Genomic DNA, 12,630 nt, shown 5'->3' with positions numbered 1-12,630 from the left:
ATGACTGATTATTTCATGCTAATGTAACCTCTGGAATTAGCTCTTCTATGGATTATAGGAAAAGAAAGGTTTTCTTTTCCTATAATCCACAGGAGAACAAGAGGCAGAAGCACTTCCAGCTGTACTGTACAGGACACAAACCATCACCTGGGCTCTCTGGCAGGAGTGAGGCTGTTGTGATGGTTAAGGTCCTGTCTGGACAACCAAGATAAACAGACTAAACCCCCACCTCTGTTTCTGCACCAGCTCCAAGTTCTCTCCAAGCCTCTCCAATACAGAATTTCCAAAAGCATATGAAGATGCAGGCAAACACCATGCAGCATTTACAGACACCTCTCTGCAGGCTGGATGCTTATCAGCACCTGTTGGTGTCCTTTGGGTCCTGTCTGAGGGAACATTCCAGATGTCATTATTCAGATCCAGCCAAATTCTGCCTTCAGGCACAGAACATTTCCATGGAAGTGAAAGAGAGAAGTGAGCTCATATCCAAGGATGGGACTGAGCCCCAAGTAGAGTAGGAAAAAGGATTTGCCGCGTGACAAAAATAGGCCAAGTGCCTTGTCACATCTGACAAATGCCTTAGATGGCAGGACACGGCTTTGGGGGGCTATTAAAAGAGATCCTATTTCCCTGGATCAGCTGATTCCTTGTCACAGGTAGGTCGGTGGCCTCTTTCTCACTGGCAGTGAAAATGGGTCTCGGCATCAGTGGGCAGCAGGGAACTAACCATTATTGCTTCCTAGCTCCCAATGTTTTCCTCACTGCCATTTGTTGATGAGCAGTTCCAGGCTGGATTCTGCAGGTCACAGAGCTTTTCATCCTCACTTACTTACAGGAGCTGCTCAAATTTTTGGGAAAAAATCCAGGCATTTACAACAGAGGTTGCCAAATCAGGCGCTTTCTTGCTGAAAGTGGGATGTGATGATCTGCCTGGGTTTGGATGTTTCCAAACATAAAAAAAATTAGGTCAGACCTGAAACACATTCCTAAAGTCAAAGGCCCTGCTGCAGAAAAGGATTTAGGTAATAGCTGTGATGTGCTCCTAATGGGCAGTTAATTTGTGTTCCTTTCTTGCATTTATCATTTGTAAACAGAAAGGCCATATTAACAACTAACACTCGAGGAACCCCTTCAGTTGTGGGTTTTGTGTGACTCATCACAGTTTATGTTCACGGAACAGCTGAGGAGAAACCAGCTTGTTTTTGCTGCAAGGAAAGCTGAGTGCCCAGATGAAAAGACCACGGCCTATAACTCATTTTGGTTTGAAAACACAGAAGTGGGCAATTACTTTTCCCAGCTGATACTGCTCTGGTGCAGGAGAAATATTTGTTGGTCTGCCTCTGGCAGGCAGGCAGGCAGTTGTTGGGTGTGTACCACACAAAGAATAGTTTCATTTTTTGGCATGGTGCAGCATTGCTGAAATACCAAAGACCATGGCTAATTAAGTGGAGTGATGGAACAGAATGATTTGATGATAAGATTTAATTGGTATGAACATTCCCATAGAGGAGTTACTGTGTCTGTCTGGGAGGACCAGACGCTCAGCTCAGGGGGGCATTGCTCAACTGGAGCTGAGGGGTAAAGGGCACAGGGGTGCCCTGTGCTTGCTCCCAGTCCTGGCACTCCAGCAAGAATTTAGGGAACACTGGACCAGTCTCCTCCTGTCACAGTGGTTGAGAATCACCAAGATCAATCACAGCCCTTTTTCCCCCACAGTGACTGCTGGGGGATGGGGTCACAAGGGAGCTCCCATGGAACCTGAGTAAAAATGGGATTGCTCCAGATGCTGCACACGGAGCACAGACCAGGAGCCAGCCATTAACTCTCTAAATGCTGGTGCTTTCAGCTGACCATTCTGATTTTTCAATAATAAAAGATGGTTATCTTAAATTTCTAAGCAGGAAACCAGCCTTGGCCAAGGGGAAGGTCCTTCAGAGCATTCTCCTTCCTTGGACATGGACAGATGATCCACCATTCTGTTACAGGCCACTTCCATCTGCCTTGACACAAGGCCAATACCAAACAGCCAGGAAAGCAGAGCCAAGATCTTTCCTAGAAGAGCCTGAAAGACTTCTCGCATGGAAACGAGATTTGCCACAAGGGAACACAGATTTTGTACTTAGCACATGTTTAGGTCACCAAGTCAGGCAACACCACCCATGTGAGAGCCACAGGCTGCAGGATCCTCCAGGTAAAGGTAAATGCAACCAACACACTCCAAATTTCACTATTACCTCTCCAATGACTTCTGCTGCAGAAAGAATGAGAAAAACAAAAATAATTCCTTGATTATATATATCTCTCACCCTTCTCAGTGTTCAGCAAAATCTGTCATGGCTCTAAATGCGGCCTTTTATTTTCTACTACACAAGCTTAACTATACAGAGCAAATCTTAAAACAAGGTTTCATAACTCACTCCCATTTGGCTGTGAAATCAATGCATGACGGTCTGCACAATTAAAAACCTTGCAGCAGCTGGGCTGTAACAGCAGCCACCTGACCCCTAAGCATCAGGTGATACTGGATGTATCAAAACCTACATGTATGAGTTAATATTGTCTCTGACAAATCTTGGCAGGGATGCCCTTGATGAGCCAAGAGCACTGATTTACTGAGAGATTTGTGCCTGTCTGTATCATGACATTCCTCTCTATGCTCCTCTCCTTCACTAGCAGGGAAAAAGAGCCAACAGCTGCTATTCTCTTTCCCGTCCCACCCTGGAGGGAAGAAAGCCAGCTCATGATAGCTCTTGCTGCAACATAAATGCTTTTCTTCTAATGCTGTTTCCTCCCTTTCCTGCCAGAGACCTGAGGAGTTCCAAGATCTGCCCAGTCAGCATCACCTTGGCTTCTGTGTCTTGCAGAATGAATCTGCTTCATCAATTACTCAAGAGAAAGAGCCCTGAGCAAGCAGCCCTTCCCCTCTTTAAACCAGGGCAGACAAGAAGCTGTCCTTCTGTTCAAGGAAACATCTCCCTTTCTTCCTCCTCTCCCTCTTAATTACCATAATTGTCAAAGGCTTTTCTGTCTACATCTCAGGTTGCTCGGAAGTTGCCACCGAGGGAGCCCCTCTCTCCAAACTTGAAAATCTCAGTTTGTATCAGCCCACAGAAATTGAGCAGCTCAGAGCATTAGAGGAGAATTATACTTACTTCAAATATATCAGGCTCTGGTATTTGGGAAAATACATTGAGTTGTTAGAGTACAATCTGCTGTGTTTCCAAGTGGTTTTTGGCATTAAAACAGTGATCTATAGGACAGGGTTTTAAGTTGAAGACAATGCAGTTAAGCCATAACACTCTAGCCTCCAAGGCTGCTGCTGCCACGCTGCTCTCCTGGAACACCTTTTGGTGACAGCAGCAGGCTCAGCTGATCCTCCTGGCATAGTCAGCAAGGGCGTTGGCTCCCACACCAGTTGCCTCAGAATAAATACACATGAAGAAATGCAGGATTGCAGCTGCTCTCCAGCAAATTCTTCTTACAGAGGCAAGCTGTGATGAAAGTCACAGCAGCAGCAGTTGAGGGTGAGTGGCTGATCAGACAGTGCTCCCAGGCCCCCCAAGGGACACCTTTACTGCTCTGCCAGTCAGGCAGCTCACCTGTTACAGAAATGCTTTCAGATGAAGCTTTCCTGCTCACCTAAGTCTGATTCTATGTAGCACTTAGCTCCCCAAATGCCCTGCTTGCAGGGAATAAAATGGCAGTCAGTCATTATGCTGACAAAACACCAGCAAGAGGGAGAGAGCCTGTCTGAGCAGTTGGTTTAAAATTGGTCTAGACTTGTTCTCATTAATTTGCTTTAGACACGGCTGGGAAAAGGACAGGAGACTGGATTTTAACTGCCCTGAGACAGCCCTTGTGGCTCTGTGCTACATGTGCTGCTCAGCCAGGGGACACTGCAAACACTTGGCCTCCCATGGCCCAGTTCAGTCAAGCTGTCTCTAAATCAGGACCCAGTAACTCTACCTTCAAAGAGCTGAAGGGAGACTCTTCCAACCTCACAGCCTCCAGATGTGGAGCTTTTAAATAAAAGCATTTCCTCACGTGGTAACTCCCAAAGGTTTGGTTTATCCATGCCAGAGGAAGGGTTGTTACTCACACAGGGCTATACAACAGGTGAACTCTCAGTTTTTATAGCTGTCTGCTCAGGATGGAGGAGAGAGGCAGGAGGAAACACCTTAAGTGACATCAGAAGGGTAATTTTTAACATGTGCTGCTATAGGGAGACAAAAACAATCTCTGCACACAGGTGCTCCCCATAAAGTGCAGTTTGAAAAATGTAACTTTCTTGGCATTTCTGAATATAGGCAAAAATGAACAACACAACTTCCAAACCTGTGGCAGAGAGTAACTTTTTGACAGTGTCCACAGTGCAATGGAGTCAGGTAACATCCAATACTGGAGAAAACTTTGAGGGTTTTCACCTGCTGCTGACTGAACTCTGCTGACAGAGCCAACTCAGGCTGGTGTTTGGATCAGTTCTTTGGGGCTCTGCAATTCAGTGGAGTTTCATGACACACATGGGACCTTAAATCTCACCCAGTGCCACCCTCTGCCAAGGGCAGGGATACCTTCCACTATCCCAGATTGCTCCAAATCCAGTCCAGCCTAGCCTTGGACACTTTCAGGGATGGGGCAGCCACAGCTTCTCTGGGCAACTTGTACCAGAGCCTCACCACCCTTATAGGGAAGAATTATCCCTAATATCCAATCTAACTCTACTCTCTGCCAGTTAGATGCCATTCCCCCTTGTAATACTGAAAGAGGAAGTGCAAATTGTTCATACCTATTTTGTTTTGGTGTCTTTTGCTCCCCAATAGTATAACTGCTCATTTAGCAGCCCTTCACTGGAGCTAATTAATCCTGCACAATGTAATTGGTATTATCGTGCCACTGGTGAACATGAACAGCATTTACTTGGGAGAGATAAAAAGTCTCTGTTGGCAATTCTTGTGCCAATATTAAACATTCCATCGCTATTTGGGCTGAAAGACAAAAGAAGACAAGGAAGGGATTTTTACACCAATACATGAACTCTACTTATTGCTAATACTTAGATATGTGTACACCAGTCAAATGAATGTATGTAGTGGCTCAGAAGTCAGTAGACCCTGGATGATATTATTGATTGCTCTAAAACCAGAACAAGGTATAATCTGGGTTTAAGTTTCTGCAAATGCCAGAAATTAAATTTTGTTCTCATTCACACTAATTTTCTTCTACTTACTCCTGATTCATATGAGGGCAGTGAAGGTCAGGTTGTACAGAAAACTACAGTGGAAATGATTCCTTGGTTCTCCTAAACCAAGAGTATGACTCATTCTCATCTACCACTGGATCCTGAAGGCACAAAACTGATTCCTGATTTAGTTCTTGGACTTTTTTCCCTGATCCAGCCTTGGTGCCAGCTCTCCCAAGTGCTAATGACTTGCTGATTTCAATGGTTATGACTGCTCTTATCAGCTGTTTTGGACACTGATTAGCTGAGGACTCTACACCTCATCAAATACTGTTTTCCTGATTCTGCTTGCCAGGACTTATCTTTAGCAATCTTTCCCAGAATCCCCAGTTGCCTCTCCATGAGCATCCCCAGATGCTCCTTAGTCTCCTCCTCCTTTTCCTTTGTCCTGCCCCACAATGACACCTCTGATCACAGTCCTGACACTTTAACAATATGCAGTTACCATGGGCTCCCCCATCCTCTCATCTGTGCTCTGTCATTTGGAGTCGAGTCTCCTTTGCAACAGAAACCAATTAGAAGCAATTAAGTGCTTAAGTTACAAAAGGAAATGGTTCTCAGTTACAAAACATTCACCAGCCAGTTCGATCATTTCAATACAACAGTGAACTTTTATCACGGTGATAAACCAGAACTGATACTGTGATCTACAGTTAATGTTTAAAAAAGAAAACTCTACATCAGGGCCAAAGGCTGTTTGCTGATAATTTTCTCATGGTGGACACTTTTCCCACTGCCTCTGATAGAAGAGGGGGGATCAAGTCTTTGAAAATTTCCAGTCTGGTTTTATTCTACATTCCAATTCTACTCATAAATAAATGTCTTTTATGGAGAGATTTTATCAGACTCAGCAAAGATGTTTTTCCTGTCTACAAAATCAGGTATATTAAAATCAGGGAGTTCAGGTTAACTGTTACTCTCTTTTCCATTTGTTCAAGGGTTCTAAATGAAGTCATAATGAAATCTTGTCACTGGGTCAAATGACCTCATTAAATGAGACACTTCTAAGAACATTAGACATTGCCCAGCATTTTTTCAGATAGGGACTGCAAGATAAGTTACCTTTTCCCACTGGAATTCAGGCATTTTTGTATCAGAAATGTTACACTTCCAGTTGAAGCACAATCCTTTTTTATTTCCTTGTGGATGTTTTGTCACTGCTGAGGGTGAGCCTTTGGATCCCAAATGCTGATTTCTGCACGTTTCTCAGGCTGCTAAACCTTATGTATTCCATGTTTTATACATCTTCTTCTGGCTTACAGTTAATTGTTGTCCATTGTTCTGCACTTCCCATAAAATGCTGGATGTGCACAGAAGAACAAACACCTGCCAAAACAGTGTTCACAGCTTTGAGAGCTCAGGAAAGGGAAGCTTTTCCCTGCATGGAGTTACTGGATACTTGATGCTTTTCAGGATCCTTCCTTGGCCCCACACAGCAAAGGCTGTGAGAGCATCTCCAGAGGATCCAGGGTTTGCCTGTGGACACCACTTGCCAGATTTGGGGATTTAACAGGCCTGACTTTCCCCTACAGAGCTAAATCTCCTCTAAAATACCAGTATTAGAAGTAGGCATGACTTCAGAAAGCCAAAACAGGGTTGTTCTGCACAATCTAGACTAAATTAAAGTCGATGACATCCATCTACTATGTGGCCCTGGATATTTCCAACTACACTTGGAATATCACTGCAAAATACTGCAAAAAGAGGGGTTCCTATATTTTTCCTAGCCAAAGTTCCCAAAAGTAGTTGATTAGCATGAATTAATTAATGCTATTAACATTTATACTTCTGCCAGAAGAGGCAAGACCTGGGGTACTTAGAAAAATACATAAAAGGTCTTATGAAAACCTAATTTGTGGAAGAAATGAGGGAGGAAGGAGCTTAGTTTTTAATCCTGTAATGAAGGACTCACTAATGAAAAAAATTCCTTTAGAAGGCTTTCCCAGGAAATACCTCGCTTCATAAGATTAATTTGTATAACATCCCCATCTTTTGGATTTGGAAAGCTCTTTGAAACTCTGTTTATCCAGCTTGTGAGTGGCTAAGTTGGAGGAAAAAAAAAAGGGAGGAAAAGGAGAGAAAAAAAGTAGCAAAGTGGCAGTTTGGTGGAGGAAGCCCCTTCAAGAAAGGTATGTGTACATAGGTTAGAGACATCCCTGCTCCTTCCCTGGCCTGAAACACCTGGAATTGCACGCAGCAGGAGGTTGGCTCCACACAGAGCACTGGGTAGAGCCTTCCCCCTTGGCTGTGAGGAAACAGCTCCTGAAAGGGGCTGTTCCTGCAGGCAGAGAGGAGGAACTGGGATTGATGGAGACAAATGGCCTGGATAGAGGCTGTTTCTCCCCTTTCAGCAGCTCAGGATGGAGTCAGGATAATGCACCTCAGGTGGTTTGAGCTCCCCATTCCCAGTTTCCAGCTGGCCAGCTGCAACACCACTCCACAAGGATGTCAGGGAGGTTTTACCTTCCTGTGCCTTGCTCAGTGTCTCCATCACCAGACACTTCTCAAGCAGCCTGCACGAGATCATACCCTTGAAAAAACAACCTACCCAGAGCATTTCTTCTAGGATTCTACTTAACACCAAAAGATACTTTCCTACTATTCCAGCTCCTAGCAGAAATGAGCTACAAAGGAAGAACATGACCTCCAGGACACAGTTTCAGCAGCCAGACACAGCTTCCAGAGCCTGGGGACACACTTCACTGTGGCAGGAACCATAACACACACCCACCCGCAGTTTAAATTACCCTTTTGGAGGCTCCTTCTCTTGGGACTGGACAACTTCAGTCCATACTTCCTTCAGAAACTTCATTTAGTCCTATGAAATAACTTACCCGAGAAAGAGGAGGGCTTGGTGTTAACATTCAGCCAGCACCTGAAGGAAATGACCCATAATGTGTCACTGGAGCCACTTAACCTGATCACAGGTGGATTTAAGTTCTCTCAATGACAGATTTGTTCCCCTCAGGCAGAATCCCAAGTTAAATGTTTCTGTAAATGTAAGGGGATGCACTGCAGGGATCAAAGAAGGCTCCGAGAGAATTGTCTCCTGTACCTGCAGCAAGAGTTAAAAATAAAGGAACTTGCCAATTTTCGTACCTCACAGAAGGATTTAGGAGTTCTGGGATCCTGAGGAGAGCAATGAGGTGCCAAACTGGGTTTCCACTTGTTTGCCATAAGCCAATTGCCTCTGAAAGGATTGCAGGATGCAGTCACAGGGGGATTTACTGGGGGCTCCGGGGTGGTGATGGTGGTGAGGTGGTGAGGGAGGGATAAACCAAGTTTCAGGATCCTAATAACACTGTTTACTGTAAAGCAGGATGAAGAAGAAATAAGATTGGTTCATGTAATGTCGTTTTGTTGGATTAAACTTACTTGACTTTGGGTTAAACTGACAGGTCAGTGATTGAATTTCCCTAAGCCTGCACATACAGGATGTCACTTTTTTAATATTAATATTTTCTTCATAATGAGACAAGAGCAGATGAAATTTGAATAGATGAAAGAAAAACCACTGGATACCTATCAGAAAAAACCCCACAAGCCTTATGGAAAAGCTTAAAGATTTGAGAAAATCAGAGAGAGTATTACTATACCTACATAGGGGAGGGGTTCTGAAGCACATTGGCAGCCCCAGCTCTACCCCTGGCTGGCAAATTTCCCCTAGTCTGTTTATTTTATTACAGTAGACAGGCACTTTCTCTTTTCTGCATGCCTGGCTAATGCAATCCCCAGTAGGGTTATGCTGTCAGGAAGCATCACCCCCAAGGATCCAATGGAGTGTGGCTGGTGAGGCTGGACTTCCAAGGGAGACTGAGTCCAGCACAAGCAGGAGCCATTAGTGATCACTATCAGCTACAATGGAACAGCTGGAGGAGAGCAAGGAGCAGGGGGAATATGAGGTTGTTCCTGGCTTAGCTTTATGCAGGGAGATGGATCAGTGGTGAAAGCCTGAAATAAAATGGAAAGGCAAAATCCCAAAGGGACAGAGCAGAGCGACAGAGGTTCCTGGGAGTTCGTAAGCTATAAAACTCCAGCTGACCTCAGACTCAAGGGGACTAAAAAGGACTGGAGAGAAGGGAGTGCCTTGGAATTGGCCACTGGGATATGACAACTCTAATCTGAAGCAAAGGACTGGAAACAGAAAATGGAAGCAGCCCAGTGTGGAAAAGCCTGTGGATGGTCCCTACATTCCACACTGCAGCTTTCAAAGGACAATGAGAGCTCTTTAAAGTGCTTCAATTTTTTAGGCTGCTCCACTTGAAATTTTAGGTTGTCACTATCCTACATCCAAATCTCCAGCTCCTGGGTAAAGGAAAATGGTAACCAGGAAACAGGAGTGTGAGATCCCATCTTGGACTAAGAATAAACATCTCTGTCACAGGCAGATAGATCGCAGCTCTGCTGTGCAAAACATGAAAAAAATGTTTGAGGAAAAATAAATTAGTGGGGAAGTGTGATGCAGGGAATTGGTAGGATTTGTCTCATCAGAAGGAACATTTTCTATAACAATTGTGATTTGCCCTTGCCCATTGAGCAGCAGGTACTACATGTACTAATACAGCCAAAAAATACAGGACCAAAGAGGCAAAGATCCCCCTTTTCCCCTAATTCTCTAGGCAGGAGGGAGATTTATTTTCCTTCCTGAATCCTTGCTTCAAGGGCATTAGTGTAGTGGTTGCTTCAGGTCACAGTGAAAGAGGTTCTCTCAAGTATTTCTCTCATGGCTGCAAGCCTTGGATTTGTGGTTATTTGGTTTGCTGTTTCAGTTAGATATTTAAAATTCAGAGGGTATTTTCCCTTGCTTCTCTTATTAGATGCATCAGTTGTTTGATACTAAATAATGTAGAGCTCCCATCTCATCTTTTATTTCAGTGAATACAAGCATCTAAAGGTGAAACCTGCCTCCTACTCCTCTCCAGAAGTTAATTCCTCCTGGCTTGCAGCAGCACAGAGGGAAACCCATTTTTTCTCTTTTGCTTTGTAGTGAGGGCAGCAAAGCTACCACATCGTTGCTAAGGTACTTCAGAATTGATAATTCTGTGGCATTTTTAGATGGATAGCTGCAAACTGTCTCCTTTACACCACTTGAAAAACCCAAGGGCTTTCCTATAAAGCAAGTTAATGTATCCCAGCCTTTCCCCCAGGAACCAGCACCAGGAATTCTACAGATTTGCTTCAAGGCATCGAGCACATCAAACCATGTTAATTATCACAGCCTCATTGCAGCCACTACAGCTCTTAGTGGCTCCATTCCCCCACAGACAGGTTTTAAAAAATGCAAATAAGTCCTGGCTGTGGCTTTAAAAAAAAAAGAAAAAGGACATTAAACAAAATAAATCTCTCAGCTTTCCTGTGTGCTTTCATTCCTTACACTTCCTGAATGCTATCTGAAAACTCAAAGAAAAAGCAACCAGCAAGTGTTATCTCAGTATTTCCAGAACAATTCCCTTATTTCATTCAGAACGTTGGGGGAGTTTTAAACATACCTCGACTAAGCCAAAAATTTCTGAAGTTGTGGCTGTGAATTTTATGGCTGGGTCAGGCAGCAGGGAGATTTATTTTCTTTCTGGAATCCTTGTTTCAAGTGCATTAGTTTAGTGATAATTTCTACAAATAATTGTGTGCAGAGCTGTGAGGATGCTCTCAGGAACCTCAGGGGTATTAGAACCAGAAAAATGAATTATTACTTATTCCACAGTACAAATAAATCCCAGTCACATAAACAGAAGCTGGAAGCACCCCCACACTGTCAGCTTTAAACAGGGATGATGGAAGCATCACCAACAGTTCTTACATGTATGGAATGATATCCCTCTGTATCCATCAGATAAATACACTATGATTACTACTTTAAACAGCAAAATGTAGGAACTCTGTATTTAACACTTTGCTTCACACAAGTTTTGTTACAAATGTTGGTGTGGTATCTTAGAAATAAGACAAAGCACAATCTTGTCAATCATTCTGTGCCCACAGTTCAGTTTAAAACAATGGAAATAGTTTCTTCCTTCTCACAGGCACATTGCTGCCTGCTAGATTATACTGGCTGCATAATGAATTTAAGGAATCAGCATTATGGTATTCAGGCTATGGCTTAACTGTGATAAATAGTGCCTAAATCCTATTCATCTTGGTATATCACTCATTCTTTGGAGCACACATTACTATTTAGTCATCATTTTGTTTCCAAAGTGTCAGCAAACTTAGATAACTGCACAGGTTTTTTTTCTCTCTGAGTTATAGTGTGGGTCATTAATGAGTTTTAACTTGGTCTGCAAATTTTTTGTCTGCCTGTTTCCTGACAGCAGACAGTTATTTCTGGGAAGAGATGTTACTCTTAGAGCCCCTCACACAATTCAGGGGTGTTTTCCTACCTGGTACTGAGATTTCTCTCCCAAGTGAGCAGAACTCACAGCACTACAACAGTTGTAGAGTTCAAGAGTGTACATTTAAGAAAAGTTTGAGGCTGGTTGTTTTTAAACAGAGAGAAAATACAAAACATCAGCAACAGCTGAACAAGACTCACAGTGAATCTCAAATATCCCCTTCTGTGACCTGCCCAGAGCACCCAGGTGTTGCCATCTAAACTGACCATTCTCTTATCAGTTGATAAAACATTGGCCTCTCTTCTCATCCCCCAAACATCTCCTGAGCTTTTGCTTCTGAATACATTTTCAGACCCTCTTCTGCCAAGGCCCTCTTCCCCAGCCACCCCTTTTCTCTTTATGCTGCTCATCTACAATTCCTTTCCAGTGGTGCCATTTGTTGCAGCTACAAATAAATAACTGCAAGCAAATTTCTTCACGTTGATATTCTTAAAACTCCTGTTCCTTCACCCTTCCTACTCTATTTACCATTCCTATGCCTACACTAGAATTTTGCTTTTAATTTTATTATTACTATCAAGGCTTTGAAGGGTTACACATATCCAGTTTTCTCTACTCCCACCCTTTGCAGAACAACTCTGTAACTACAAATTGGGAATTACTGGCTTGCTTGGGATAGTGAGTACCTGGCATGGTTTCAAGTGCTGCACTCCATGCAAGAAAAGTTCTGGCTTTTATGATGCTCCTGAAACCACAGTGATTCCTCTGTAATTAGGAAAAAACAAGACCAGCCCCAAGAAAGTAACTCAGTCTTTATCTTATCTCCCCCTGCTCAAACACTGTCCCATTAATAATGCATTTCCTTGGTTGCATGACCAATTACTGTTCCCACTAAAGTCCATGGCAGCATTCCAATGGAACATAAGTCAGTGCCTGCAGCACAGAACTTGTGTCTCTCCATTGTTTGTTTCGTTACCTCCCTGCCAAATCCAAGGGAATGCCAGGTTACCTTTCAGCTAGTGGAGAAACCCTGGGATGCTGGGTATTCCTCTAATTCAGCCT

The 12,630-nt window shown here is 43.5% G+C and overlaps 1 long non-coding RNA gene across 1 annotated transcript; it reads right to left on the bottom strand.

The window, feature by feature from the left end:
* Window positions 1-227: 227 nt before the first annotated feature.
* On the bottom strand, window positions 228-4,981 carry LOC146438922 (uncharacterized). Its single transcript, XR_014850551.1, has 2 exons — window positions 4,787-4,981; window positions 228-2,251 (listed from the first exon to the last, which is right to left on the bottom strand). It is a non-coding gene; the product is annotated as an uncharacterized LOC146438922 (long non-coding RNA).
* Window positions 4,982-12,630: the final 7,649 nt, after the last annotated feature.

Source organism: Lichenostomus cassidix, chromosome 3, assembly GCF_008360975.1.
Source record: "Lichenostomus cassidix isolate B80296 chromosome 3, HeHo_3.0, whole genome shotgun sequence".
Lineage (NCBI taxonomy): Eukaryota > Metazoa > Chordata > Aves > Passeriformes > Meliphagidae > Lichenostomus > Lichenostomus cassidix.
Note: the sequence above shows the minus strand (reverse complement) of the source record. Positions and strands in the feature narration are given on the sequence as shown.